Genomic DNA, 8547 nt, shown 5'->3' on the forward strand with positions numbered 1-8547 from the left:
ATGGGTGTAAGAAAAGTAGAATCAAAAAGTGGTTCAGCAATGTCAGGAGAGACATATGATTACAATTGAAAGGGTTTGAAGTGAAAATAACAATTGGAGATCCTATAAGTTAAGGATCAATTACAAGGACAAAACAGTCTTCTCAACCATTCCAAGGCAGTAAAACAAGACAAAGAGAAACCCCACCATCGACAAGAATGCCCCAGCTAACCACCCTGCTTTAAACTAACAAAGTTTTCTTTGATTTGAAACAGGGGCAAAAACAACATTTGTGTCAGGAAACACCCGGTGAAGGAAATAGAAGAAATCAGGCGTCCACCTGAATAATAAGGAAGAGAAATGGAAGTGTTAGAAGTCAGGCATCCACCTGAAGAATAAGGAAGAGCAATGGAAGTGTTAGAAATCAGGCGTCCACCTGGAGAATGAGGATGAGCAGTTGAAGTATTAGAAATCAGGCGTCCACCTGGAGAATGAGGATGAACAGTTGAAGTATTAGAAATCAGGCGTCCACCTGGAGAATGAGGAAGAGAAATGGAAGTGTTAGAAGTCAGGCATCCACCTGAAGAATAAGGAAGAGCAATGGAAGTGTTAGAAATCAGGCGTCCACCTGGAGAATGAGGATGAGCAGTTGAAGTATTAGAAATCAGGCGTCCACCTGGAGAATGAGGATGAGCAGTTGAAGTATTAGAAATCAGGCGTCCACCTGGAGAATGAGGATGAGCAGTTGAAGTATTAGAAATCAGGCGTCCACCTGGAGAATGAGGATGAGCAGTTGAAGTATTAGAAATCAGGCGTCCACCTGGAGAATGAGGATGAGCAGTTGAAGTATTAGAAATTAGGCGTCCACCTGGAGAATGAGGATGAGCAGTTGAAGTATTAGAAATCAGGCGTCCACCTGGAGAATGAGGATGAACAGTTGAAGTATTAGAAATCAGGCGTCCACCTGAAGAATGAGGATGAGCAGTTGAAGTATAAGAAATCAGGCGTCCACCTGGAGAACAAGTATGAAGAAAGGAAATAGCAATCAGGCGTCCACCTGGAGAACAAGGATGAAGAATTGAAGAAGAAATCAGGCGTCCACCTGGAGAACAAGGATGAAGAAAGGAAATGGCAATCAGGCGTCCACCTGGAGAACAAGGATGAAGAATTGAAAAGGAAATCAGGCGTCCACCTGGAGAACAAGGATGAAGAATTGAAAGGTTAGCAGTCAGGCGCCCACCTGGAGAATAAGGGAATACAATTGAAGTATCAGCAGTCAGGCGCCCACCTGGAGAATAAGGGAATACAATCAAAGGATCAGCAGTCAGGCGCCCACCTGGAGAATAAGGGAATACAGATGAAGTATCAGTAGTCAGGCACCCACCTGGAGAATGAGGGAATACAATCGAAGCATCAGCAGTCAGGCGCCCACCTGGAGAATAAGGGAATACAATTAAAGCATCAGCAGTCAGGCGCCCACCTGGAGCATAAGGGAATACAATCGAAGTATCAGCAGTCAGGTGCCCACCTGGAGAATAAGGGAATACAATTGAAGTATCAGCAGTCAGGCGCCCACCTGGAGAATAAGGGAATACAATTAAAGCATCAACAGTTAGGCGCCCACCTGGAGAATAAGGGAATACAATTAAAACATCAGCAGTCAGGCGCCCACCTGGAGAATAAGGGAATACAATTGAAGGATCAGCAATCAGGCGCCCACCTGGAGAATAAGGGAATACAGTTGAAGTATCAGCAGTCAGGCGCCCACCTGGAGAATAAGGGAATACAGTTGAAGTATCAGCAGTCAGGCGCCCACCTGGAGAATAAGGGAATACAGTTGAAGTATCAGCAGTCAGGCGCCCACCTAGAGAATAAGGGAATACAATTGAAGTATCAGCAGTCAGGTGCCCACCTGGAGAATAAGGGAATACAATTGAAGTATCAACAATCAGGCGCCCACCTGAAGAACAGAATGGCAATGTATTTTGACATTACGGATTGAAGTCAAAAGCCCGCCCATATGATAAAGGAGCACACGTAAAGTCAATAAAGAAGAGGAGTCCAACAAAATCCCCAGTAGGAAACAACAAGAGTCCCAAATAGATAAAGAAAATACGAGACACAATGAAAGGAAATGCGGAATAAGTCAGAAGCAAAGGATGCCCAAGAGTCACCAAGACATCAAGACAACAAGAAACGCAAGGGCAGGATCTAGATAAGATTTTGTAATTCATATACCCTAATCTAGTTTAGCTTTTTGTTTTACCTTTAAAGCAGGGTGTAATAAGGAGGTCAGCAAGCAGTAAAAGCAGCACAAAACAGCAGCAACATCACAGTCCCATGGTAGTCCCAGCTACCCAAAACTTCCCGAACTACATTGACCTGATTCCTTTATAGCCAAGGATATGTAGGAAACCTTTGAAGCAGAGGTTCGGTCAAATCTTTCAAAAATGCTTCCCACAGAGTATTCGAACAGGCAAAAATCGCTCGTATTCGCTCACTTTATCTTTGCACGAAAACTCTTCGAGTTTCCGCACAAAGAGGGGCAGCTGTGAGCACGTGATTTTTGCCTCACGAAAAATACTCTAAAATAAATCAAAATTCTCTTAGTATGCAATTTTTAGAATTTATGTGGCGTTTATTAATTATTTGTGTTTTGTCCATAAATGTTTACTTTGTTATAGTTAAATGAAAAAATAAAATAAAAATATATGTTGCATGCATATCTAGGATTTAATTATGCATTTAAGAGTTAATTAAAGAGAAAATCACGAAAAATATGCATTTATCTTATTTTTCGTCATTTAAATGTGTCATTGTGTGATTAATATTTTGTCATGTGTGTTAATGGTTGTTAAAAGGTAATTAATATTTTTAAGGGTAATTTAGATTTTTATATAAAATTAGGAATTAAAGTGTAAAGAAAATTGGACTGGGCCATTAAATTAAAAGATATCAGGCCCAAAACAATGCACTTACCCAGCCCAGATCTGTCAACCCAAAAGACATCAAACGACGTAGTATAGGGCAGAAGCTACGTCGTTTTGATGATACCCATTCAGGTGATTCCCAAACAATCAACGACACCGTATTGATATGTTTATCTGAACCGTTGATCAAATTGATCTAACGGCCCAGTTCAGCTCTTTCATTAAACCAAACGACGACGTATGATCATATTTAATCAGGACCGTTCATTGTTTCTGATCCAAGGGTTCCTAGAGTTTGGACCTTACCCGTAATCCCTACCCGACCCATTGCCCCAATTCAGCCCGACCCCAACATTAAACCAAACGACATCGTTTGGTTAAATGAACTGATCCTGACCGTGGATCATGTTTGATCTGACGGTCATTATCAATCCACCCCACCCCTATAAAAGCCTAAATCCTACCCCAGCCCCCCAAACCAAATACCCCACCCCCTGTGTCCTGTTCATCATCTCTTTCAAGAGATCAGATGAACTCCACCTTCCACCACCGTGCACCGCCCACCGGAAATCGCCTCACGGCGGTTCCGGTGGTCCAAACAACTCCACCTTAACACCCTCGACTCCTCTCAACCTCCCCGTTCCAAATCCATAACCCATATACCTCGAATCAGGCCTCAATGTCTCGAATCTTCGATTGAAGGTTGGTATGAAAACCCAACTTTCTCTGATGGCCTCCAAATTAACACCATAGCTTCCCCTAACTACCCTCATTACGGATCTGTTGTTCGTTGGCTTCGAATCACCTCAGAGTTTCTCGAATCTTCATTTGAAGATTCGAGTGAAACCTAACCCTACCCCAACCTACCTCAAACTCACACCAGTTATCCACCTGACCTCCCTCATGCCTAAAACACCATTGGTTTGGTTCAAATATATCCAGAAGTGTTCGAATTTGAGATCAAAGAATCAGAAACCCTAAAAATTTCAAAACGTGGAATTTGCCCGAATTAAATGAGGGATTGAGGTCTAAGAGACTTTAATCGAGGTATTCTCAATTGAGAATACTTCGAATAAAGTCTGTTCAGCCTCAAAAGGTCCGAATCCAAAGTTGAGCTTTTGTCCGTATAAGATTAAGGATTCAGAGGTATTTTTCTACTTCTTTTGTTTCCTACGTGTATATTGTTGCCTATTTTAGTAGTCTGTATAATTTTCCTATGTTTTTTGTTTGATCATTTGATTCTGTTTATTTGATCAAAATTATAGCAGTGTCTCTGTTTGTTGTGATTGGTTACAATGTGTATAATCGACTCGATTAAGTTCGTTGATTAGTTGTTTTGTAAATTCTTGTTTCGGTTAATGTTGATTGTAATAACCTATTTATTTGTTTTGGATTGATTATTATCATTTTGGTTGATTAATTAGTTCTTTCCAATTAGTTGGTTCTTGTTTGATAAGTCAGAAAGTTTGTCAAACATGTGTATGTTGATTTTGAGCAGTTAGTTTCAGGCAATGTCAATACTGACAATACCCCTGCATTCATGCTGATCTCAATTTCAATTCAAATTTGTTCTGTTGAGTTTTATGTATTGTTAATATGTTTGTATGCAAGTTCAGTGTTCAATTTGAATTTAGCTTTTGTCCATTAGCTATTAGACATTGGGTTTGTTGGATCAATTAGCTATTGCATTTCTCTGTTTAGCCTAATCTGTAAGGATAGAGTGTTTGTTTGATTTAGGAGTTGGTTGTTAGCTGCTAAACAAGTTTAATTCAGATAACTTGTTAAGGTCTGGGACAGTAATAACAGTAATATTAAGGGATTATAGGGGTATTTCTGGGATAAAACAGTAGGAGTAATATGATAGTAGTAGTATACTGATAGTGGAGTGTAATGACTATAATTTAATGAGATAATGGGAAACAAAGGGTAATGGGAGTGCTGAAAATCAGGAAAAGTTTTACTTAATGGGATTTAAAGTAATAAAGCAGAATTTTAGTGGGATTTTCGGATTTTAAAAGAAAGAAGGGGTCCGGGCAGCATTAGGATGATAAGTTGTATATAAAAGGGGGTTGGGACTGATTTAGAAAAAAACAGATAGAGGGAATACAGAGAGACCACAGAGGAGAGAAAAGAAAAAAAGAGATAGAAGAAAAAAAAATCAGAGAGAGGAATACACACATAGAAGAGAAAGAAGATACACACAAAGAAGAATAGGAAAGAGAGAACTGGGAGATATAGAAAAACTGGACAGAAACAAAAGAAAGAAAGAAAATCTGAAACATTGTCTTCTTGAATCTGTCCGGGTTTGTTTGTTAAGATTGTTTGGTTTAAATCTGAAATTTTTCTTAAAATTCTGTTACTGCTCGTTGGGTTCCAAGGGTCTTGTTATGTTGCTCAAATCTGCTGAATTATTTGGCATTTTCTGCTGATTTTGTTACTGCTGCTACTGCTGAAATTTGCCTCATTTACCCTCATTTCCAGGTATATATCTTTAGACTCGTGCTGTGGAAAGTTTCAAAATTGCAAAAATGAATAAAGTTTGGAATTAATATTATGTCTTCTACTCGTTTAAGTCTATTAGTTTAAATTGTAGTTTTGTTTCAGTTGGTTAATATAGTAGTATGCTTGACATGATGACTATTAGTCAATCATTCCCTTTTAAGTTCATATAAGGGTTGTAATAATGTTATCTATTTTAGCATTTCGTTAAGTATAAGTTATGTTCGAATTGTCAACATGGTAGAAAGTTGCCCATTAATTCGATCTTGTGATGTTGTTAGCTAAGTAAAGAATAGTGTAGAAATATCAAAAAACTATATTATTAGCTTATTTTGTCAAATATCCGATTTTGTTTAAGGCTAGATAATGTTAATTGTATTTCGTTCATAGATGGCATAATAACGGTTATGTGAATAGCCATGGTAGAAATGCGAATTGATATAATCCGTCTCGTTTATGATGTTGGAATATGATGAATGGTTCGGACATACCACTACGTTGCATGTAATGCCATTTTATTGAGTCAATTTGTATAATAGTTCTCTTTCTCACCAATTTGATTATTTATCATTGTAAACAAATTAACTAAGCAATTATAACTTTGGACTAAAAACAAGTATATGAGAATGAGATGGGATGTATAAGCACGAATTGCAACATTTTATGTCAAGGATACGTAAAAATAGCATTCGCTACAAATAGAATAATGAAAATTCTTAGAAAATATCACTTCCTTTCATGAATCAATTTTTTAGTTTTATACGCCATTCACATTTTGGGTATACATATATTGTATTTACGAAAAAATGGTAGTATTAATCACACGTTGTTTATTTTTGCTCTTTAAATTTGAATGGCTTGGAGGAATACAATTTATACGCGAAAAAAATATAATTCGCGATCAACGTCCAATAAATTGTGAATTCTTTTCGAGGAATTTAGAGACTAGAAAAATATTGATTTCTCATGATTTTCACATAAAATATGGATGTAATAAACAATTTGTGGAAAAATTTATACTATCATCAAGAATATTTTGTGAAATTAGGGATACGTTCGCGTGGCCTAAATTACAAGGCAGTACGGATTATGCGTTCACGCAAATTTGAGCCAAAATTTTAATAAAAAAAGATTCGTCGGAGGATATTAAATTAATTTCATAAAAACCCGAGATGTGCGTTTCACTACTTAATCATACAAAAGGGGCGAATGTTCTTGATTTTATTTTAAGCACAATTGCGTACATCATAATTTTTTATATATACAAAAATATTATCAACCTTTTTGTGTACACGTATGCGTGGCACGATTCTCTACAAAGGGTATATAATACGAATATACGTACGCGTGATTCGTTTACATAATTGTAAACAATCTAAACAAAAGCGGTAATAAAATCGGGCAACAAGAAAAAATGTATTTAGTAAATCAAGATAATTAAGCCAAATATAAAAATGGTTAAGCGACCGTGCTAGAACCACAGAATTCGGGAATGCCTAACACCTTCTCCCGAATTAACAGAATTCCTTACTCAGGATTTCTGGTTCGCAGAATAACAAACAGAGTCATATTCTCCTCGATTCAGGGATTAAAACCGGTGACTTGGGACGCCTTAAAATTCCCAGGTGGCGACTCTGAAACAAACAAATAAATCCCGTTTCGACTGTCCTTTAATTGGAGAAAACTCATTCGCACCCTCGCGGGGCCGGAAAGAGGAGGTGTGACACTTATATGAATTGCCTTGACTACTCCTTCCTTGATCTTATCTCGAATGAAGTGACAATTAATCTCGATATGCTTTGTTCTCTCATGTAGGATTGGATTTTCTGCAATCTGTATGGCTGATTTGCTATCATTAAAAATTGTCACCGGTGAAGTAACATGAACTCCCAACTCCTTAAGTACCCCCAATAGCCATGCTATTTCTGCTACTACTGCAGCCATACTCCCATATTCAGCCTTGGCTAAACTTCTGGATACAGTCTGCTGCTTCTTTAATTTCCATGACACTAAACTATATCCAAACTTTACAACATAGTCAGTGATGGACCTCCTGGTATTAGGACATGTAGCCCAATCTGAATCACACCAGCATGTGAGTCTTTCTGCATTTCCAGAACTCATCAAAATGCCTTGCCTAGGTGCCACTTTCAAGTATCTTATAACTCTCATTGCTGATTCCCAGTGAGACCTCTTAGGCCTTTGCATAAATTGACTTAATGTTTGCATTATATATATTTGATATTAGGTCTAGTGATAGTAACATATAAGAGCTTACCCACTAATTTTTGATAGGAACTGATATCTTCTAGTATTCTTTAACACTATTTGCTTGGTCATATTCTGCAGCATGTGGATCTGATCCGTATAGGGTCAATGTATAGGGAGAGCATATATGTGAATTCAACTCCTGATGAGTGTCTGCAATCTGTGGCTAAGTACCACTATCGTTATACCTTATTTTAATACGGGTCAAATTAGAGTATAACCTATTGGAAACCCGAAGTTTAATTAATTTTAAGAGAGTCACCACCTAATTAATTCTAAGGTGAATTAGGACACCTATATTTAAAAGCTTATGTCAAACTCTGTTTTTATGAACTTAACCTCAAGACTCTAAGTAAAGTTTTTAAATATTCTAAAAGGATGGTTTTTAAAGCACCTTTTAAAATCTGTTAATAACGATTAACCAGCTAAACTTAGGTTAATAAATGTTAAAGAAATATCGTTTGAGGTATTCTAGAAAATATAACTTACAATATAATATTTTAACTTTGAAAGACATTAATAAACTTTTGAAAAAACAATATTACATAAACAAAACTTATAACTAGTTAATATACATATATAGATTTGAAAGGATACGGTCCTTTTGAGACAGACATTTGCTACTGACTAAAATATTTTTTATTATAAAGAAATACCCTTTTCTTTTGCTTGTCTTCAAAAAAAGTGATCAAGGTAAAAGATCATTAGAACTCTTCACTTAAGAAAATGTCTGCCAACTCCAAAGTCCAAAAAATCACATTTTGTTATTTTAAATAAAAGGGTATTCACATTTTCTTGATGTTATAAGAAACAATTTGTCAATTTCAACTGGAGCACGCTTTTTTTCAATAAAATTGATTCAATTTCGAAC

The sequence above is a fragment of the Nicotiana sylvestris genome, chromosome 10 (genome assembly GCF_000393655.2).
Source record: "Nicotiana sylvestris chromosome 10, ASM39365v2, whole genome shotgun sequence".
NCBI lineage: Eukaryota > Viridiplantae > Streptophyta > Magnoliopsida > Solanales > Solanaceae > Nicotiana > Nicotiana sylvestris.